Source organism: Mustelus asterias, chromosome 18 (genome assembly GCF_964213995.1).
Source record: "Mustelus asterias chromosome 18, sMusAst1.hap1.1, whole genome shotgun sequence".
In the NCBI taxonomy this organism is placed as follows: domain Eukaryota; kingdom Metazoa; phylum Chordata; class Chondrichthyes; order Carcharhiniformes; family Triakidae; genus Mustelus; species Mustelus asterias.
Window position 1 is genome coordinate 14301258 of NC_135818.1, and position 24136 is coordinate 14325393.

Consider the following 24136-nt stretch of genomic DNA (forward strand, 5'->3'; position numbering starts at 1 on the left):
TCCCAACTTGCAGGAAATTGGGAGTGAACCCTGCCTTTTTTCTCCCCCTGTAATTTCCAGAATGAATCTCTGACACTCTGCATCACAGTGCCCTAGCGGGATTCACTCTGAAAATTTGGGGGTGGGGCCTATTCCGGACCGAGAGGCTGGCAACATTATGCTGAGCGGGCCACTGCGCATGCGCCAATCTATCATAGCAGAGATCGATGCATGTGCAGTGGGCCCCCAGATCGCTGGCCAGCCCCACAACCCTTCAAATCGCTCGCCTCCCGGTCTTCCCTGACCTGTGGCAACTCAGAGAATTCCACAATAACTTCATTGTGGTGTTAATGTAAGCTTTACTTGTGACTAATAAATAAACTTTAACTTTATTACATAGTGAACAGAAGTGGCCCAAACCAAACTATGGAACACCATTATCCACTTCCAATCTGGAAAAAAAACTGCCCTCACTCATTCTAACCAAAGTTTAATCCAGTTTGCTTTTTCTCTGCAATTCCAGACATCTTCATCTTCTCTAGTAATTACCCATGTGATTAAAGCTCCCTTCAAGTCCCTGCTCACTATTTTCCCATCCACCATATCAAAATGATTTAATGAGGTTTGTCAAGTGAAGTGTGCCTTTTGAAATCTATGCCTCCTACTTCTTTATTTCTCTTATCTAGATTTGTCATTTCACCCACAGCTTTTAGCGCCAGTCACTTGTACGTCATCTGTAGTGTCCCAGATTATCTTGTTTTGTTAAACTTGTGTATGATCCTGGTCAGGCTGCACTTAAGCATTAGGGGTTTACATAAAAAATGTGTATAGAAGCACCGGAAATCATGCAAGGTGGTACTGGAATTAAGATTACAGCTATTGTGAAAGATTAAACAGACTAATCTTTTTTCCTAAAGTAGTCTTTAGCAGTGACATGATAACAATCTTTATGAACATAGGAAATAGGAGTAGGCCATCCAACTCCTCAAGCCTGCTCCACCATTCAACTAGATAATGGTTGGTCTTGTATTTCCATGTCATTTTCCCTGCACTATCCCCATATTCCTTGATAGGTCTAGTATCCAGAAATCTATCAATTTCTGTCTTCTATATTCAATAACTGGAATTCTGTACTTCAGAGGGCTCTGGAGGTTCGAAAACTCACCAGCCTCTGGAGTGAAGAAATTTTTCCTCATCTCAGTCCTAAATAGCCCACTTCTGTGTCCCCTGGTTTTAGGTTTCTACTTTGTTGCACTTCCTCTATGGCAAGTGTATCCGTCCTTTAGCAAGGAGATCAATACTGTACACAATATTATGGGGATAAGGTGCAGGTGCAGTCTCACCAACGATCTATACAATTCCAGCAAGATCTCTTTACTCCTACACTCGAACCCTTTTGCAATGAAGGTCAACATACCATTTACCTTCCTAATTGCTTGCTAAACCCACCTGTTGGATTTCAGAATCTAATGAATAAGAATACCCAGGTCCCTTTGGACATGAACATTTCCCAATCTCTCACCATTTAAGAAATACTCTGCATTTTTGTTTTTCCCCTGTAAACTTCACACTTTTCCATACCAGTTACTATCTGCCATGTTCTTGCCCACTCAAATCTCCTTGCATCCTCCAGAGAACTCACATTCTCAATGTGTCACACATTTGGGGCAGCACGGTGGCAGTGGTTAGCACTGATGCCTCAGTGCCAGGGATCTAGGTTCAATTCTGGCCTCAGATCACTGTTTATGTGAAGTTTGCACATTCTCCCCATGTCTGCGTGAGTTTCCTCCCACAGTCCAAAGATGTGAGGATTAGGTGGATTGGCCATGATAAATTGCCCATTAGTGTCGGGGGGTTAGCAGGGTAAATACATGGGATTGCAAGGATAGGGCTTGGCTAGGATTGTCAGTGCAAGCTTAAAAATTATCAATGGGTTGGACAGGGTAGATGGAGAGACAATTACTTCACTCGAGAGAATCCAAAAGTTGAGTCCATAAGATGTAGGGGACAGAAGTAGGCCATTCAGCCCATCATGTCTGCTGCACCATTCAATGAGGTCACGACTGATCTGTTATAATCCTCTGCTCCATTTTCCCACCTTATCCCCACAATCCTTGATTCTCTTCCGGATTAAAAATCTGACTTTACCCAGCCTCTGTGGCAAAGAATTCCACGGATTCACAACCCTCAGAAGAAATTCTTCCTCATCTCATCTTAAATGGGTGACCCTTTACTCAAATTATGCCCTCTGGTCCTAGACCTTACCGCAAAGGGGAAACCAACCTCTCAACGTCTACCCCATGAAGTCCCCTAAGAATCCTACATGTCTCAATAAGGTCGCCTCTCATTTTTCCAAACTCCAAAATGAATACAGGCCCAACCTACTCAATCTCTCCTCATTAAAAAATCCCTCCATATCCAGGATCAGCGCCATGAACTGTTCTCTGAACTGCTGCCAATGCCAGTATAATCCTTCTCTTGATAAGAGGACCAAAACTGATCACAGTATTCCAGAAATACAAAATAATTAATAAATGTAATAGCAAAGCAAGGAAAATGCCCTTACTCAAGATAGTGCTTTGAATATGATTGAGTAGCTTAGATGCTTTCAAAAGAAAACTAGATTAAAGTACAAGTGAGACAAAGGAATTAAAAAGATATGCTGAAAGGCAGAATTGGGACAGATGGAATGGGAGGAGATGGGGCATATAAATATAGTACAGACTATTTGACCCAAATGGTCTGTTTTTGTGCTTGTATGCAATTCTACTACAATGCTTCCCAAACCTTTTCCCCACTGCAACGCTATTGTGAAGCCTGAAATTTTCCTTGACCCCACAGTATGCATCAGGTGTGGGCTTTTGAGCCAAGAAAGTGCAGGGCAAGATCAGGGCAGAGAGTGAGGGGGAAAGAGTTGGGCAAACAGTGGAGAGGAAATGGGGAGAGTGGCAAGAACAGGGGAGGAGAAAGAGAAAAGGGTTGAGAGACCACAATCAAGGTAAACTCTGGATTGTTAGAGCAAAAAAAGTCACCTACATTTCCTGGCTTTTTTGGAGAAGAAATCAGGCATCAAATTGGTCAATCAAGCCACACCCATCATTGGGGGGAAAAAAATAAAGAAGCCTCACAATTCTTAGTATTCTGTCTGAGCTCCATGGCAGTCATTGCTGCCGCATAATTCATGATCCCACAGTTTGGGAAACCCTGTGCTCCAGATTGGCACCTTTGGTTCCATAATGCGGCAATGTGGAAACATTGGTAGAAACAGAATTAAATCAATCATCCATATCCAAAATGTCTCTAGCTTAAAGCATGGCTTGTATGGAAACACCTTTTTCTCTTCAAAGACTCCAACGTACATTGGAGGACACTTCCACTGGGGTTTATTGCCCAAATGGCTGCCTTTTTATAAAAAGAGAATTGGGCAAATCCCTTTGAGCTACATGTCCATTCAGTGCATCAGACAAGCTTGAAATCATTTTCAATGAGCTATTACACACAGGCACATTCTTGCAACATTTTGCAAATCAGAGAAGTCTACATGATTTATTTCTCCTCAACCCAGGACCACTAAGCCCAATTGTAAAGGCCTAACCTCTTCCTAACCAGTTAACACTGCAAATTATATTTCAATAATTTTTCCTGATTCCTGGGATGGCAGGATCATCATACAAGAAGCGACTGGATTGACTGGGCCTGTATTCACTGGAATTTAGACAAACTCAAGTTTGTGAGTTTGTGTCTCTGTATGCCCTGTTTGTGAGCATTTCTCCACTCCACCTGACGAAGGGACAGCCTGTTCCGAAAGCTAGTGGCATTTGCTACCAAATAAACCTGTTGGACTTTAACCTGGTGTTGTTAGACTTCTTACTGTATATATTCTGACTGCAGGGATGTTGTTTCCTGTTACTGGCGGATCTAGAATAAGAGGCCACAGATGCAGGATAAAGGTTAGGCCATTTAGGACTGAGATGGGGAGAAACTTCTTCACTCAGGAGGGTGGCAAACCTGTGGAATTGTCTACCACAGAAGGATGTATGTATGAATATATTTAAGGAAATAGATAAAATTTCCAGACTCCAAAGTCGTCAATGGGTATGGGAAGAGCATGAGAGTATGGTGTTGAGATAGAGGATCAGCCATGATCATATTGAATGGCACAGCAGGCTTGAAAGGCCAAATGGCCTACTCCTGTTCCTAGTTTCTATGTTTAGCATTGCCCCACCATATGCAGGCACTGATTAATGTGCAAGAGCCAAGGCAGCGGAATGTTCTACTCATGGTTGAAGCATGGCCCATCCACATCAATATTCAAAGAGTAGGTTAAGATAGATGGTTGAAAGAAAGGGATGTTGGAACATGTGACTAGTGTGGCTCATGTGAACAGTGAACAGCAACATGAATTGCTTGAGCCGAACAGTCTATTTCGGCATTTGAATTCCATGTCATGTTCCACCAGAGAAAACAGCCTGCGAGATAACCAATCTTATATCCAGCCATTTAAACAAAGTTAATAAAACGCAACATACATGATATCACAGAAAGGGTTGAGGAATCCAAATCGTCAATGTGATAAAATATTGATGCTCCATCACTAGTCAAGAGAACCTAATTGGAAATTTAGTTATTTACAGGGTATGGAAATCTGATTTCTATACAGAACATTGTAAAACACAGATTATTTTAGCAATTCCTGATGACTGGACTTGACCATCACTGGACTCAAAGCGAGCTGTAGGATTCTGAACAAACAGAAAACTTTTGCAACAATACAAAATCTTAGAAGCATAATTTCTTTTTGCCATTTCCCATCACAGCCAGATTTTTAAACTGAGTGATGTGGAGCTGTGCAGAAATTAGCACTTAAGTGGCCATAAAGACAGAATAAAACATACAATACTACTCAAAGGAGAGCATAGGTTTACACCCTCACGTGCATTACTCTTTCGGAACACATGACCAGCCACTGTTTTTGTCTACATACATGCTTCTCTTAAAAAGTACCACATGCCAAGACTAAGTGGAAGGCACCCAAGACCTGACCACATGATGTCCCGACAATACAAATTCACTATATTTTCTTCTTTTTGTCTGCACCTTTGCAGCTTCATTCTAATCCGAGTAAAAAGGCTGTGGTTTCCAGCCCCACTTCCGAGACTACTACCCTAGAATCTAGGCAGATACTTCCATGCAGTACCAGGAGTCCTGTATTTTGGATGAAATATTAAACCAAGGTTCTTTGACATTAATACTGCACATAAATAATCCCTTAGCCCTATTTGAGGCACTGCCCTGGCCAAAACTCATGACGATGATGGTTGAGGGATAACTATCAAATTGCACTTTCTGGTAATTTACATCATTACTGCTTGTGGGATCTTGCTATTTGCAGTTGCATTTCCTTAATTTGCAACTATGTGTCCTTAGCTGGGAAAAAAATCCTGAAGTTGAGAGACGCCATAAAAATGCAAGTTCTTTCTGCACAATTAAGATAAACTATTATGCTGCATGCAGTAGTCTGAAAAGAAAAAGAAAACAGAACGCAAGTGCAGCTCAAAAATTCATTGAACACTTTGAATAATTAACTAAATCCTTCATTAGTTGAGGTTGCAACAAGGTCAAATTAGATAAAGTACATGGATATCAAGCAGGCTGTTAAATAGTTTCTATATTTGAACAGCTTTGGTCAAATAGGTCTCAGCTTCTTAATATTGTATAAACACAATGGGTACATGAATCAGGTGTCATATATAAAACTTATATGCGTTGCCTATAATTCCCTTGAAAGGGAAATGAGAAATTTACACACCTAGGCTTTACCCGACTGTAAAGCCTATGGTAATAACAAAATGATGGATCTTGTGGTGAAAACCAAGTAGATATTACAAATGTGACTTAACTTTTTAAAAAATCTACACTTCATGATTATATCACAATGTATAATTTTATAAATCCTGCCTGTGTACAAAGCCTGGAGTTTACAAAAGGTGCTTGGGAGGCTGCAACGGTAGAGAATTCTGTGGTGGCAGTATAGCATGACATACAACCCTAACACAGAATCATTACAGCACTGAAGGAGGTTATTCAGTCTATCATGTCTGCACCAGCTTTCCAAATGAGCATTTCACTTAGTGCCATTCTCCTGCCTTTTCCCAATAACACTGCAGATTGTTAAACAATCATCTAATTCCCTCTAAAATGCCTCAAATTTGCCTAGCAGGCAGCACGTTCCAAATCCTAACCATTTTCTTCATAACGAAGTTTCATCTTGTATCGCTTTTGCCTTCTTTCGCAATTACTTTAAATCTATGTCCCCATGTTCTCGATCATGTCGTGAGTAGCAACAATTTCTCCCTACCTAATTTGCTCAGTCATCTCAGGATTTTCAATACTTTTGTGAAATCCTCTCTCAGCCTTATTATCTCCATAAAAGGGTCCCAACTTCTCCAATTATTTAGGGGAGGCAGTGGCATGATGGTATTGTCACTGGACTAGTAGTCCAGAGAGCAAGGACAAGACCTGGGATCCTGGATTTGAATCCACCATGGCAAATCTAAAAGTCAAATGATGACCATGAAACTATTGTCATAAAAGCCCATTTCATTCACTAATGTTCTTCAGAGAAGCAAATCTGCCATCCTTGCCTGGTCTACATGCGACTCCAGATCCACGACAACGTGGTTGACTCTCAATGCCCTCCAAAATGAGCAAAAAGGTTTCCCTCCAATGTCGTCACAGCCTCCCTAAAATGCAGCACCTAGAACTGTACTCCAGCTAACAAGAGTTGCCTTCATTTTATCAGTCAGGTATTTGGTAATCATACGGTTTCAGTGCCAGTTTCTGTTAAATATGGAGTGAGAAGTGATTGTGCAAGCATACAAACTGGTTGCCATGGGGACAGGTAGCACGCTCATTGACGCTGACACCAAACAGCAGAGCATTTTAGGCTTTTACCATGCGTCAGTGGTGTAGCCTGAGCAAGTTTATCTGCAGGCACTGTAGTCTCAGTGGGAAAATGCTGCTTTTTACAAGGACATCCACTTTTATAAATATCTAACATATAAATAGATACTTTACCCTAGGGTTAAGGTATTTGCTAATGTGGCATGATGATGATGTAAAAGAATGTCACTAATATGTCCACAGTATATGGCCTGGCACATAAAGGTCCATCCAATGCTCACTGGTTCTACAAATCTTTACAACCTGCAATGCCACATCCATTTATTTCATTAGTCCACTGAGTATGCTCTGTGTCATATTGTACTATGGAAAATATGCTTTCTCCACAGCAACAACTGCAGTATTCATAGCCTATAATGTCTTGTGAATGGGCATTTTCACAGACTGAAAATGAAACTTGTGTAACTGATTCTAGATTGGACCACTAAAGTATAGGGTCCAAGAGGAAAATGAATGGCGCTGATTAGGTAACACTACTCACTACCACAAAGAGTAGTTAAGGTGATTAACAGATTTATTGAAGGTACAGCTAGACAAACACATGAAGGAGGAAGGAATAGAAGAATGTGTTGATGAAGTTAGATGAAGAAGGGCAGGAGGCGGTTCATGTGCAGCATAAACATGGACCGGATAGGATAAATAATTTATTTCCATGCCACAAATACTATGCAATTCATGGCACACCATAAAAATAATTAGCAAGTAGTAAAAAAAAAAATTCCTTCCTAGTTTTGGATCACCCACAAACAGGAACATTTTATCCTTGTCTACCCTTTCAAATCACTTCAGAATCTCAAAGACCTCTTCACTCAGCCTTCTCTTTTGTTGGGCAGAGGTTCTCAAACTTTCTGGTTGAAAGAAACCTTTCCAAATATATTTATAGTCATGGACCAGCCACCCCCCTACCCCTTACCCCCATCTAAATTACAGGACAATACAACATTCATAATATGAAAGTGCAGCATGTGGCTTGATAAGTCTTTTAAGAAAATAGATATTTCTTTGCGTTGACATATTCAGTATTTAAAAGTATTTGAATAAAACAGTCCTGTCTTGAACAAAGTTGATCTGAACTGGCACCCACCACCAACCTTGCTAACTGGAGGTCCATCTGGTGATGTGTGGCTTTTCAGCAACCCTCCATGCATACTCCACTGAGAAGAGAAAGACAGATCACTTTGCAATTGAACATGGTGGCTACACTCCATTCCTGGCTGACTCACTCCCACCTTGGTAAGCACTGAAAATATCTCTATCAAGCCCAGTTTAAGAACCACTGCCCCAAAGGAAAGAGCACCAACCTGTTCAGTCTTCCAAGAGGTAAACTTGTCAAGCTCTGCTCTCATCATTGTGCACATATCCCTACAGTGCAGAAGGAAGCCATTCAGCCCATCGAGTCTGCACAGACCACAATCACCCAGCCCCTATCCCCGTAGCCCCATGTATTTACCCTGCTAATCCCCCTGACACTAAGGGGCAATTTAGAATGGCCAATCAACCTAACCCGCACAGTTCCCCAGGATTTGCTCAATCTCCTTTTTTAAATACAGGAATAACCTACTTTATCAATCATCTCCCTCCTTTCTTGGCACTCCCAATTTGAAATCAGTCCACTGCTGGCAGCCACACCGGCAGCCTTGGCCCCAAGCTCAAATTTTGTCCCAAAATTTCTCCATCTCTCCTCTTTTAGGATGCTCCTCAAAAACCTATTTCTTTGACAAAGACTGGTCATTTGTTCTGCTTGTATCACCTTTTGTGGATCTTGTCATTTTTTTCCAATCACAAATCTTGCCAATCCTTTATTGATGGTAGAGTAGATAAATTGGAAGCGCAAGACCAAATGGAATCTTTTGGTCACTTTATTTCCCAATCCAACTGAGGTACCAGGACAAAGTGCTTCAGTTTACAAACATGCATTGCTCCCAGCACAAATGCAACCTGCCAAGAAACTTTTATATGCGAACATATTCCACAAGCACCAATTACACAAAGGCAGGATAATATATGCAAATTAAAACTCATGCAATTATAACCAGCAAAACATCTCAATACAAATGTAACCTAAACTGAAATCTGACGACATCAAGTTGCATTTGCTCCAGATACAAAGATAAGAATCTGATATGACCCAATTAAATTAAACCTCCACAGTGGGGAGTTCGGATTATGAACAGTTTCTAGGCCACACACCCACAACGAAGACTAAAGAATTTAAAATATGTTTCAAATTTTCTGTTGTACTGTGTTCAGGAGAGATGTTAGGAAGCACTTTGACACACACACACACACACACACACACACACAAAGGGTGGTAGAGGTTTGAAACTCTACTGCAAACTATAGTTGATGCTAGATCAGTTGCTTTCTTTAAATCGGAGATAGATTTTTTTTTTGTTAAGCAGAAGAGATATGGGCCAACACCATAGATCAGGCCGATGGCTTGCCCAACAGACTTTCCACCTTCATATGCCTCTCCTAAATGACCATTGTATCTGCAATCCCAACCAGAATGTCAATGGGACAGTCAACCATGAAGGGAACCACAACAAAGCCCACACACGTCCCCTTTACATCCATGCACACAATTTTCATCAAGATTAATTAGACAGAATCAGTGTAGCAGTATTGAAACAGGTCAGTGTAGTATATGCATAAGAGACCTTGGTCCCTACCCTCAAACCTTCCTTCTCTTTTAGCGACGAGGATTGGGAATTCTGGCTCATTTTTCCCAGCCTTCACCCAGGAGCATTAAGATAAACTGCAACACAACTATTGCCATTCCCAAGGTCAGTGACCTCAGCACATGCTGGCAACTGAAACTGGAATTTTGTTAGTCAAGGCAGTGTAGAAATCTTTAAGGAACTGATTCCAGTGTGCCCCAATGTTAGTAGGCCAGAGTAAAATATTAAGCAAAGCTAAAACTGAAACTTCAATAAATTGCTAGAGAACTTATTCCTGATTAAAACATCATGCGTCACCTCACAAACGGAGGTCAAGGAATAAAGCTCAACAACCTGAGGAATTACCTTTCGGGATAGAGGGCATTTTAGTTTGTTTCAACTAATCAGTGGCTGCTTTTAAACTCATGAAAAGAAAGTTGTATGCATAGGTACATTGCAAAGCTTTGAACATGCAACTTAAGAGGAGTAGGTCACCCGATCCTTCCAGCCTGCTCTGCCATTCACTAAATTCATGGCTGATCTGATTGTAACCTCATCCCCACATTCCCACCTACCCCAACAACCTTTCACCTCCTTCCACCCCCAGCTTATCAAGAATTTATCTACCTCTGTTGCCACTGCCTTCCTTTTTAAGGGAGAGTTCCAAAGCCTTATAGCACGTTCCACAAGCAACTGTAGAACCAATAGTCTTGAATTCAAACAGCAATTTGCTCAGACTATTTTTTTTAAAATAACCAACCTGCCCCTTGATAATCTAGTCCACACTTCTACTTACTGAAGATATACTTTCAAAATCTATTTTCCTTTGTTACCTCAACTTTGAATTTGTATCCCCAGTTGTCAGAATGACTTGCAATCAGCCCATTTATACAGTATGGGGAGAGATTCTAGGAGACATACAAGAGATTCAGACATATGTTAATCTAACTGTCCATTATTCCATAGTTCCAGTCAAATGAACCGTGCAGCATATTTTTTGGAAGGCTCATTTTTTTGGCCAAGGTATTCACATTTTGGGCCAGCCTGGTTGACCACTAGAACCAATCTTTGACCTTCCCTGTACTCATGTGGCTTCAGATGCTTCCTAGCCATGTCCATAATCAGATTGCAAAGGTCTAAAGTCCAGCTGCGCAATAGAGAATGCAGGATCGCTAGCCTCAAGCCACAGCAACTCAAGACAACGGACAGGCCCCACAGAAGTCACAGTCAATCTGATCTAGCCAGGATTAGACTCTCAATCCCACGCACATCCGCGCACCCATTGTGACATTAGCTGATCAAACTTAAAGCTTCAGTAGTTAGGCGTAAAAAGTTATTACTTCAAACAGCTTTTCAATAATCAATCTAAAGCATGTTAACATAATATGATGCACAAACAAAAAACATATTAGGAAACAAATGAATAATCGCAGAATATACAAATAAAACAATTTAGAAGGTCCTACCCAAAATTATTTACAAAGATACAACCCTGAACAGCACATTGATTGGAATATTGAAAACATATTCTAGAGATGATGCCTGAGAATGACAGCGTAATTGAACACAACACCAGGCTGACTCAGCAACTAAACATCCACATCTTCCAGATTGCAACACCTCTGAGCTCATCATTCATTTTAAATCTCAACACAAGTTTGCAGGAATGCAAAATTAAAATGCTGCCATCAGCCTTTTTTTTAAAAAAAGGTGGGATGGGGGGGGGGGGGGAGAGAGAGAGAGAGAGAGAAGAGAAGAAATTAAACAGAATCCCAATGCACAATTTCCAGTGGCGGGGGGAGAAAATCACTGCAAGGTAATGACTCATTAGCATCAGAATGCCTCATTAGGCTTGCATGTTTACCAACAACAGCGAAGACAACAAAAGCTTTGCCTGACAACTTTTGCAGGAGGCAATCCTTTCAGAAGGTGCTCTCTCTCTCCCTCTTCCCAGCCACCTGTATTCAATTTGCAGTCGTTTTACAGAGTAGGTGGTGAGGCTGGAGGGGGGGATTTTACAGTCATAATGTCCTGATTTTTCTTGGTTGGGGGGGGGAGATGGGGAAGCCAGCAGCTTTGCTGTTGAGAGGGCCATCAATGAGCTACCTTGTACCTCAGCCAGTGCCCCTTACCTGGCGGTTGCTGTTGCTTGTACCCTACGCTCCAGCTCGAGCTCTCTCTCCCCTCCTCGAGCTGCAGCCGCTCTGCAGCCGCGCGCCCGGCTCCTTGACGACGGGGGCGAATGGAGGGGGGCGGAGCCTGGTGGGGGGTGACGCCCACCGATTGACATGCTGCGCTGGCCAATGGGAGGCGGCGGCGGCCGCAGCTGCCGGCCAATGAGGACAGGCCGAGGGGGCGGGACCATTCTCCCTGCGTGCGCCAGCCGCCAGGTGAGAGGGCTCAGGTGGCTCCCCCCTTTGACACAACTGAGCTGCAACCAAGATCAGGTATCCTCTGCATCCAACTTAAGCGCTCCTCGCCTTTTCTTTTGCTGCAGCCTTCTTTAACAATTCAAATTTTAATTTAAAATGTGTTTTTTTCTACCAGCTCCCCAAAGATTATTTATTACTATGACAAGTTGGCTTAAATTAACATTGCAATGAAGTTACTGTGAAAATCCCCTAGACGCCACACTCCAGTGCCTATTCGGGCACTTTTTGTCACATGTATTAATATAGTGAAAAGTTTGGTTTCTTGCACGTTATACAGACAAAGCATACCGTTCATACAGAAGGAAAGAGTGCAGAATGTATTGTTACAGTCATAGCTAGGGTGTAGAGGAAGATCAACTTAATGCCAGGTAGGTCCATTCAAAAGTCTGATTGCAGCAGGGAAAAAGCTGTTCTTGAGTCGGTACATGACCTCAGACTTTTGTATCTTTCTCCTGACAGAAGAAGGTGGAAGAGAGAATGTCCGGGATGCGTGGGGCTTTTCCAATGCAGCAGGAAGTGTGGAAAGTGTCAATGGATGGGAGGGAGAATTTATGTTTATTTATTAGCGTCACAGGTAGGCTTACATTAACATTGCAAATAAGTTACTGTGAAAATCCCCCAGTCACCACACTCCGGCATCTGTTCGGGTACACTGAGGGAGAATTTAGCATGGCCAATGCACCTAACCAGCATGTCTTTCAGACTGTGGGAAGAAACCGGAGCACCCAGAAGAAACCCACGCAAACACTGGGAGAACGTACCGACTCCGCACAGACAGTGACCCAAGCCAGGAATCGAACCCAGGTCCCTGGTGCTGTGAGGCAGCAGTGCTAACCACTGTGCCACCCCATGATGCACTTAAGGGAGGGAGGAAAGTTCAAAGGAGACATGGGGCCTTTTTTTTTTACACAGAGCAGTAGGTGTCTGGAACATACTGTCTAGGCCGGTGGAGGCAGATACGATGGGGGCATTAGATAAGCACATGAGTATGCAAGGAATAGAAGAGTATAAGCAATACTTTTTACTGTACAGTAATACATGTGACAATAAATCAAATCAAAATGGACCAAGGGCAGGCAAAAGGGATTAGTTTAATTTGGCATCATGTTTGGCACAACAGTGTGGGCTGAAGGGCCTGTTCCTGTGCTGTTCTATGTTCTGATTAGTTGAATTGGCCATACTAAATTATGCTTTAGTGTCCCAAGATTTATAGTTTAGGGGAATTAGTGGGGTAAATATTGTGGTGTTACAGGGATAGTGCCTGGGTTAGATGCTCTGTCGGGAGAGTTGGTGCAGACTCAAGGCCAAATAGCCTCCTTCTGCACTGTAGGGATTCTATTCTATGATTTACCCCAGTGAAATTTGTAAACCACAAACAAATTAAGGCATTGAATCAAAAACAAAAATGCTGGAGGAACTCAGGTCTGGCAGGATCTGTGGAGAGAGATTAGAGCCATTCTCCCCCCACAGATGCTGTCAGACCTGCTGAGTTTCTCCAGCGTTTTTGTTTAAGATTCCAGCATTTTGCCTTTATGGAGGCATTGAATGAATGGGACAGGTCTCCATGCTCGTCATTCACCCTGCTGCTTACTTCACCGCTTTTCATTCAACCCTTACTTTATTATTGTATAAGCATGGAGTGAGGAAACAATGCATGAAATAAAACTAAAAATAAACCTCAAGTTATTCGTGCGGATTCCCTCCTTTTCAAGGGTCAGTTTCTGATCTTTATAAACTCGGGAATCGTAAACTACATGGGAAAGGTGAAAAGGGAATACAACACTGCCCACTGCCTCAGCAAAGCAGCCAGCATAATTAAGCACATTCTCTCTTCCACCGGGAAAAAGATACAAAAGTCTAAGGTCACGTACCAACCGACTCGAGTACAGCTTCTTCCCTGCTGCCAGACTTTTGAATGGACTTACCTTGCATTAAGTTGATCTTTCTCTACACCCTAGCCATGACTGTAACACTACATTCTGCACTCTCTCCTTTCCTTCTCTATGAATGGTATGCTTTGTCTGTATTGCGCGCAAGAAACAATACTTTTCATTCTATGCTAATACATGTGACAATAAAAAAAACATCAAATTTCTGGCCATTCATCCCTATGGAGATTTGCCACCACCTCCATCACTCTGATCTACATTCTTGACATCACAAACCTGCATTTAAAAAAAGAAATCCAACACTAAAGCAGTACAACTCGAGCCGCTATAGCGAACGGGCGAAATATGTTGGGAGGATCGGAACATCGGGCCAGTGGCAGGTGAACAAATGCAGGCTGAGCACCCAAAACTCGCCACCTCCCCCAGCCATCAGACAGATCTGTTTGCTGGCAAAAAGTAAATTTGCATCTGAAAAAGGGGCGTTAAACACTTTAACTCGGAGTCAGATTAGATTATAAAATGAAATCCATTCGAGAACTCCCGACGTTTCCATTCAAGGTGCAAATTAAATTCGGGCTCGACCCCCAGAGACAGTGCTACAAGTATCGTTTTGCAGTCATTTCGGAGAGTAGCACAAGTGGAAATAGACAACGTTTCAAAACTAACAGGAGAAACCCATAACAGAGAAACAGGCTAAGCGACACCTTTTGTTTATTGCTATTACACAACCGGCAATTTCATCAACAATTCAGCCGTTACCACACAGTGGCCTCCAATCCACATATCACTGGCATCTGAACGCTTCATGCACTGAATAAACTAGTCTTACCCACCCCCATCCGACTTGTAACTGATGTCATTCACTGTGCAATGAATATATTCCAGTACCGACGCTTCAAAGCTTTCATTCAGAGACTGGACTCGGCGTTATGATAGATTTTTTTGTATATATAGTAAGTGCATATGAAACTTAGACCTGACTGTACAATAAACGATGCCGACCGTCTGGCAAGCCACTGACAAGTCCACAAACCCGAGACAAGGATCCTTCCGTGAGCGGATGATTTTAAAAAATATTCTCAGGTCCTCTACCACGTCCTGCCCTGAACGGTAGAGGGAAGGAAAAGTAAAAGTGTGCAAAGACTCTCCTTACCAGCACCGAGTCAACATTAAAAAAGCTGCGGCTCCAGCTGCTTCTCACATCAGTGGTTTAAACGGTTCATTTTCTTACCAGGCTTTCTCCTTTCTTTTTCACCCCTCTCTCGCCACCCAGGATAAAGTGTTCCCCGATCCGGGATTGAGGGAGGTGCCGAGACTCTTAGTTTCCCTCCCCCCGCACCCCAAGCAGGCTGCGAGATAGACGACTCAGTCGCCAGTCAGAGCAGCTAAATTGTCCACGCTCCTGGTTTGGTTTGGCCGTTCAAGTGATGTGCGTTCATCTGCTTCCCTCAAGTCCACCCCCGACTGCAGTTGGAAGTTGTTGAGAAAAAGTTCAGTCCTGATATCCACTTCCAAACGTCTGAGGTCACTGCGGCAAAACGTCGCGATACTGAATTACATGAGAGGGAGACTGCCTGTGTTTGTTCCTTAGTAACTGCGGGCTTGCTAGCTCTGTGAGAGAAACATGAACTCTTCCCCCCCACCCCCGTTTTTTTTCAAGCACGTTCTTGAACCGATGATCAAGAGCAGACCCATGGATCTCTTTTATTTTCGTAAATGTTTTTGGGAGGCAACCTGATTAGTTCTTTGTTTTAACTTTATTTGTAGAAATCAGTGCATCGCAATCAGATAATGGATCAGGCAGTTAACTCGAGACCAGGTATTAACTATTGAAGGACGAGAAAGCACCTTGCATAGGAACATAGGAATTAGGAGCAGAAGTAGGCAATTCAGCCCTTTGAGCCTGCTCCGCCATTCAATCACAGTGGCACAATGGTTAGCACTGCTACCTCACAGCGCCAGCGACCCGGGTTCAATTCTGTGCGGAGTTTGCACGTTCTCCCTGTGTCTGTGTGGGTTTCCTCCGGGTGCTCCGGTTTCCTCCCACAGTCTGAAAGACGTGCTGGTTAGGTGCATTGGCCCGAATAGGCCCCAGAATGTGGCGACTAGGGGAATTTCACAGGAACTTCATTGCAGTGTTAATGTAAACCATACTTGTGACTAATAATTTTTTAAAAATCAGATCATGGCTAATCTCTCCCTGGTGTCAAATCCGCCTCCCCACCTGTTCCCCATATCCCCTTATCCCTTTTTTAATTAGAAATATATCTATCTCCTTGAAACCATTCAATGATTCAGACTCCATCACGCGATGGGGCAGCGAGTTCCACAAATTCACCACTCTCTGCGAGAAGTAGTTCCTTCTCATCTCAGTTTTAAATCTACCACCTCTCAACCTACTACCTGTGACCTCTTGTTCGAGATTGCCCCACAAGTGGAAACATTTTGTCTACATTTACTAGGGTGGCACGGTGGCACAGTGGTTCGCACTGCTGCCTCACAACACCAGGAACCCGGGTTCAATTCCAGCCTTGGGTCATTGTCTGCGTGGAGTTTGCACGTTCTCTCTGTGTCTATGTAGGTTTCCTCTGGATGCTCCGGTTTCCTCCCACACACCAAAGATGCGCGGGTTCAGTTGATTAGCTATGCTCAATTGCTCCTGAGTGTTAGGGGGATTAAAGAGTAAATGCATGGAGTTATGGTGATAGGGCCTGAGTGGGACTGTTGTTGGTGCAGACCCGATGGGCTGAATGGCCTCCTTCTGCACTGTAGGGATTCTATTCTACTTTATCAATCCCTTTTCAAATTTTATATACCTCAATCAGATCCCCCTCAACCTTCTAAACTTTAGCGATTTGCTATTGGAAATGTGAAATAAATATGGAACATGCCAGAAATACTTTGCAGGTCAGACAGCATCTGTGCAGAGATACAGGGTTAGTGTTTCAGGTCAATGACCCTTGCTCAAAACTGAGGAAATATAGAAATACAATAGATCTTGAGCAAGTGAAGGGTAGCACAGTGGTTAGCACCGTTGTCTCAGTGCCAGGGACCTGGGTTCAATTTCCGTATTAGATGACTGTGGAGTTTGCACATTCTACCCATGTCTGCATGGGTTCCCTCCGGGTGCTCTGGTTTCCTCCCACAATCCAAAAATGTGCGGGTTAGGTGGATTGACCATGTTAAATTGCCCCTTAATGTCCCAAGATGTGTAAATTAGGTGGATTGGCCATGGTAAATGCATGGCGTTATGGGTGTGGGTAAGATGCTTTTTTGGGGGAGTTGGTACAGACTCAATGGGCCAAATGGCCTCCTTCTGCACTGTGGGGATTCTAAGATATAGTTCCGAGTCAGGATGGTAAGTGGCTTGAAGCGAACATCCGGTGTTACAAGGACAGGGCAGGGGGTGGGCATGGATAGGATGCTCTTTCAGAGAATCGAATGGCCTCCTTCTGCACTGTCAGAATTCAATGGTTTCTTTGCAAAGGGAGGGGTGAGGAAGATCATGCAACCTTTTGTCATTTAATTTGCCTCTAGTTTATCACAGGTTTCCCTTTTGCTCTTCCTCCCCCTATCACATGCTCGAAAACATTTCTTCATTTCCTCAGTTCTGATGAAAGGTCATTCAGCTGGAACAGTAACTCTGTTTCTCTCTCCACACGAGCCACCAGACTTGCTGAGCATTTTCAGTTTGCATTTCAGAGTGCCCTAAGCCACATTCTGAACTCCAGATAAGAACAGACAATGCTAGAAACACTCAGCAGGACTGGCTGCATCTGCGAAGAGTTAAGGTCAAGTTAATTGACCAAGACCACAAGAAATAGGCGCAGGAGTAGACCATATGGCCTGTCAAGCCTGCTCCACCATGCAATAGGATCTAGGGCTTCAACTCCATTTTCCTGCCTGCTCCCCATATCCAGTAATTCCCTGAGAGACCAAAAAGGTTCTTTCACCATAGTTGCTCCCTGACATCAAATAAATCTATGGAACAGAAGAAGACCATTCAGCCCATCGTGTTTGTACTGGTAAAGGGTATTGGTGAATGCAGCCGTCAATCCCACTACCTCACACAGTTAAAGCAAGTGCGCTACCATTTCAGCTAAACACATGACCAACTGAGTTTTCCCAATATTCTGTGTTTTTACTGCAAATTTCGAGCATCTGCAGCATTTTATTTTTGTTTAGAAGCCCGTGGTTTTCTTGAGGTAGCAGGAAGGCTGACATTGGGTTGTCCCAGATGCAGAAACAGGAATTGTCATAAGTACGTCATAAGTGCAGTGGGGGCGGGCGGCACAGTGGCACAGGGGCCGGCACGGTGGCAAAGTGGTTAGCACTGCTGCCTCACAGCGCCAGGGTCCCGGGTTCGATTCCCAGCTTGAGTCACCGTCTGTGTGGAGTTTGCAGATCCTCCCCGTGTCTGCGTGGGTTTCCTCCGGGTGCTCCGGTTTCTTCCCACAGTCCAAAGATATGCGGGTTAGGTGGATTGGCCATGCTAAATTGCCCCTTAGTGTCCCAAGATTTGTAGGTCAGGGGGATTAGCAGGGTAAAAAAGTGGGGTTACAGGGATAGGGCCTGAGTAGGGATTGTTGTCGGTACGGGCTCGATGGGCCGAATAGCCTCCTTCTGCACTGTAGGGATTCTATGATTCTACCCCTTTTAGGACACCACTAATAAAAGAAAGAAACATAAGGTTCAATCAAACTATGAGATGAATCATAGAATCCCTACAACAAAAACAGAAAATGCTGGAAAATCTCAGCAGGTATGACAGCATCTGTGGAGAGAGAACAGAGCCAACATTTCGAGTCTGGATGACAAAAAATGATCATCCAGACTCAAAATGTTGGCTCTATTCTCTCTCCAGAGATGCTGCCAGATCTGCTGAGATTTTCCAGCATTTTCTGTTTTTGTTTTGCGATTCCAGCATCCGCAGTATTTTGCCTTTATCATAGAATGCCTACAGTGCAGAAGGAGGCCATTCAGCCCATCGAGCCTGCACCAAAAACAGGCCCTACCCCCATAACCCCATGTATTTATCCTGCTAATCCCCCGACACCAAGGAGCAATTTATCATGGCCAATCAACCGAACCAATGCCAAAGTAAACATCAAAGTCCCAACTAAAGCAAAGGAATAGCTTAAATAAAAAACAGAAAGTGCTGGAAATACTCAGCAGGTCAGGCAGCATCTGTGAAGAGAAACAGGTCAATGATGACCCATCCATCAGAACTCAGAGTGTGCCTTCCCAACTAAATCAAAATGTTCTGAACAGAGCAGATTGACACGCCCCAAAGACATGAAAGAAATCTTAAATTGTGTAAATCAAATTTTATTTGCTTTTGCTTCTTTAAAAATAAACTTAACTGAACCAAGATAACCACCACAAATCACCTGATGACTGGAGTTTTAAAGTCACCACAGTGGCATTATGTGGATTGCACTGGAGATATGCCCTGACATGTTGCTCCTGAAGACTCACAATCAGACCTGTCAAAGTCCAATTGAAAAGGGAACTATTGAAAAGAAATGGACACCGTTTGCATCTTTGTAAGTTTAACCCGCTGGGAGAGTCCAAGGGTCTACCAAGACAATTACTACCCTGAACAGGGTCATCAATATGGATGATGGTTCTTTCAGAGTCTAATGACTGGGACGTTATGATGTGCTTGGAAAGGCTAGTCTTGGCACGAATCAATTCCAGCCTCCCGGACGGCCTGGATCCATTCCAGTTTGCCTATCACCGCAACAGGTCCACAGCAGACACCATCTCCCTGGCCCTGCACTCAACCCTGGAACATCTAGACAACAAGAACACCTATGTCAGACTCCTATTTATTGACTACAGCTCAGCCTTCAACACTATTATTCTTACAAAAATCATCTCCAAGCTCCATGGCCTGAGCCTCGGCTCCTCCCTCTGCGAGTCGATCCATAACTTCCGAACTCACAGACCACAATCAGTAAGGACAGGCAACAACACCTCCTCTACGATCATACTCAACACTGGTGCCTCACGAGGCTGTGTTCTCAGCCCTCTACTATACTCCTTATACACCTATGACTGTGTGACCAAATTCCCCTCCAACTCAATTTTCAAGTTTGCTGACGGCTCCACCGTAGTGGGTCGGATCTCAAACAATGACGAGACAGAGTACAGGAATGAGATAGAGAATCTGGTGAACTGGTGCGGCAACAATAATCTCTCCCTTAATGTCAACAAAACGAAGGAGATTGTCATCGACTTCAGGAAGCGCAGAGGAGAACATGCCCCTGTCTACATCAATGGGAACGAAGTAGAAAAGGTCAAGAGCTTCAAGCTTTTAGGTGTCTAGATCACCAACAGCATGCCCTGGTCCCCCCATGCTGACACTATAGTTAAGAAAGCCCACCAATGCCTCTACTTTCTCAGAAGACTAAGGAAATTTGGCATGTCAGCTACGACTCTCATCAACCTTTACAGATGCATCATAGAAAGTATTATTTCTGGTTGTATCACAGCTTGGTATGGCTCCTGCTTTGCCCAAGACCGCAAGAAACTACAAAAGTTTGTGAATGCAGCCCAATCCATCCCGCAAACCAGCCTCCCATCCATTAACTCTGTCTACACTTCCCACTGCCTCGGCAAAGCAGCCAACATAATTAAGGACTCCACGCACCCCGAACATTCTTTCTTCCACCTTCTTCCATCGGGAAAAAGATACAAAAGTCTGAGGTCACATACCAGCCAACTCAAGAATAGCTTCTTCCCTGCTGTTGTCAGACTTTTGAATGGACTTACCTTGCTTTAAGCTGATCTTTCTCTACACCCTAGCTATGACTGTAACACTACATTCTGCACTCTCTCGTTCCCTTCTCTATGAACGGTATGCTCTGTCTGTATAGCGCGCAAGAATCAATACTTTTCACTGTATGCTAATAAATGTGACAATAATAAATCAAATCAAAAGTTATAAGCCACAAAATAAAAGACAGATCCAGACACCAGATAAACATCACTTTAAAAATTCATTGTGGAGGAAGGTCACATGACTCAAGTGATCATTTTGAAATCTCTATCTACAGTTGAGAACTCAAAAGCAGGCCAGCTTTCTGATTTATTTCCAACTTGCAACCATCTGACAGCAGGACTATAGTCTGACCAAGCCTCCTGCAACAAACCCTCCTTCAACGGCCTGTTTATCTGAAAGCTGCTGGCAATTACCTGCCAAGCAGACCAAGTCTCTAAGTGTCAACCTCGTATCACTACACCACTATCACCTTAAAGGAATTCTGCCTTCAGTTAGGAACTCACCTGAATTAGAACTTCTCCATGAGAGAACCCCCTCTGAACTATCTGGACCCTGAAAAACATGTGAACTGACATCTATGTCTGTGGGTTTTTTAACTGTTATTCATAGTTGTAAAGTCCCATCTTTTCATCCCCCTCATGTATACTTGTGTGTGGGCATGAAACTGTAATCATCCCCCGGTTTAAATGTGTGAATAAACCAAATTTGCAATTTAATCCTACGAAGTTTGCTCTGAGTTACTTTAAAAATTAACCGCATAAACAAAGGGTTTTTGGAAAAAGTTCCACAGCCTATTTTTAAAACAAAAACACTTCTGCTTGCAGACAGATGGTGAGAGAATGACAGAGTTCCGTCTTGCCTCTCTCTCTTGTCCATAACAGTATAAAACATATTGTGAATTTGACAGTGGCACAGTGGCTAGCACTGCTGCCTCACAGTGCCAGAGACCCGGGTTTAGTTCCCAGCTTGGGTCACTGTCTGCACGTTCTCCCCATGTCTGCAAGGGTTTCCCCTGGGTGCTCTGATTTCCTCCCACAGTCCAAAGGTGTTCAGGTTACATGAATTGGCCATGCCAAATTCTCCCTCAGTGTACCCGAACAGGTGCCGCAGTGTGGCGACTAGGGGATTTTCACAGTAACTCCATTGCAGTGTTAATGTAAGCCTACTTGTGACTAATAAATAAACCTTATCCTCTATCCTTGGTCATGGAAAGCATTAAGTGTATTGGACCTCACCTGCTCCCTCTCCAGGATCACTTCTGAATCTCAGGATTAGATCTTGATACTCAAAGGACAGAGTTTTATTTTTAAGGTGCACTGTCTTCTGTTATTGCTTAACTAAGACATTAGAACACACTTCAGTTATAATGCTGCAAAAACAATGAAAGTTACTATTTATATTGAGGCTGTGCCTTTAACATTGTTGTGCATGTTTTAAGGGTGACCATTGTGTCTAATTACCTTCTCCCTTGCCCACTTTACCCCTTCCTCTGCCAAAGACTGTGACTTATACTGTGGAATGGTTTCCATAGCACCAACTCTCTGAAACCTCATTCAAGTACTCATTTAGCATGTATCCTAGACAGCCAGTGTCAAACGCAGAAGATCTGGGTTGATATCATGTCTCAAAAGTGTCTTAATGCACTTCAAACATAATTAGTTATTTTGAAATACTGTTGTTGTATCGGCAATTGCAGCAGCAATTTCATGAACACACAGCAGTTACGTTTCCGATGGTATTGGTTAAGTATGAAATACAGTTGAAGACAGCAGCTAAACTCAATATCCTTTTGTATATGCAGTATTCGTTTAATAATGCACCGAGTGTCTACCTGGATGATGTGATCAAGGCCTGTGGTTTTACCACTCAGTGGTGTACCAAAGCTTCATTGACCAAATTATCAACAAATCAACCTGATACATGCATGCAGGTTGGTAGCTTTCTTGCGTTGCCAGTGGGCTATTCTGCCACAGATGGCATCACAGCCAAACCCAATCTGTTCTGACCTGATTAGTGGTGTTCCGCAGGGCTCTGTATTGAGACCTCTGCTGTTTGTGATTTATATAAACGATCTGGAAGAAGGTGTAACTGGGGTGATCAGTAAGTTTGCGGACAACACAAAATTGGCAGGACTTGCAGATAATGAGGAGCATTGTCAGAGGCTACAGAAGGATATAGATAGGCTGGAAATTTGGGCAAAGAAATGGCAGATGGAGTTCAATCCTGATAAATGCAAAGTGATGCATTTTGGTAGAAATAATGTAGGGAGGAGCTATACGATAAATGGCAGAGCCATAAAGGGTGTAGATACGCAGAGGGACCTGGGTGTCCAAGTCCATAGATCCTTGAAGGTGACGTCACAGGTGGAGAAGGTGGTGAAGAAGGCATATGGCATGCTTGCCTTTATAGGACGGGGCATAGAGTATAAAAGTTGGGGTCTGATGTTGCAGATGTATAGAACGTTGGTTCGGCCGCATTTGGAATACTGCGTCCAGTTCTGGTCGCCACACTACCAGAAGGACGTGGAGGCTTTGGAGAGAGTACAGAAGAGGTTTACCAGGATGTTGCCTGGTATGGAGGGGCTTAGTTATGAGGAGAGATTGGGTAAACTGGGGTTGTTCTCCCTGGAAAGACGGAGGATGAGGGGAGACTTAATAGAGGTGTATAAAATTATGAAAGGCATAGATAGGGTGAACGGTGGGAAGCTTTTCCCCAGGTCGGTGGTGACGTTCACGAGGGGGTCATAGGTTCAAGGTGAAGGGGGGGGAGGTTTAACACAGATATCAGAAGGACATATTTTACACAGAGGGTGGTGGGGGCCTGGAATGCGCTACCAGGCAAGGTGGTGGAGGTGGACACACTGGGAGCGTTTAAGACTTATCTAGATCGCCATATGAACGGAGTGGGAATGGAGGGATACAAAAGAATGGTCTAGTTTGGACCAGGGAGCAGCACGGGCTTGGAGGGCCGAAGGGCCTGTTCCTGTGCTGTATTGTTCTTTGTTCTTTGACACTCATACATATGCACTTTGCAGGTGTTTGCGTATGTTTAGCAGAATGATACCTGCACTCCAAGGGTTAAGTTACGAGGTGAGATTCAACAAACTTGGGTTGTGTTCCCTGGAAATTTAGAAGGTTAAGGGGAGTACTTGATCAAAGATTTCTGGACATTAAAGGGAATGGATAAGGTAGATTAAGAGAAGCCATTTCTGCTGGTTGGCGAGTCTAGATCTTGGGGACATAGATGAAAAGCTAGGGCTCTCAGGAGTGACATTAAGAAACATTTGGTAGAAGTTTGAACTCGCTTCTGCAAATGGCAATTGATGCTAGATCAATTATTAATCTTAAATCTGAGATCGATAGGTTTTGTTAACCAAAGTATTAAATGATATGGGGCAAAGGCAGTATATGGAGTTAGGTCGCAGAT

At 43.4% G+C, this 24136-nt stretch overlaps 1 protein-coding gene across 9 annotated transcripts in view; it reads right to left on the reverse strand.

Annotated features, from left to right (window-relative positions):
* Positions 1–15423, reverse strand: part of sipa1l1 (signal-induced proliferation-associated 1 like 1) — a 375648-nt gene extending 360225 nt beyond the window's left edge. For 4 of the 9 annotated variants that reach the window (XM_078233437.1, XM_078233435.1, XM_078233434.1 and 1 more), the window contains exon 1: positions 15155–15423. The gene's annotated coding sequence lies outside the window, so the exon portion shown is untranslated. Of the gene's footprint in view, positions 1–11734; positions 11816–14899; positions 14918–15154 lie in introns of those variants that run through there. The other 5 variants (XM_078233432.1, XM_078233431.1, XM_078233427.1 and 2 more) reach the window with 5 other exon arrangements.
* Between the last annotated feature and the right edge of the window lie 8713 nt (positions 15424–24136).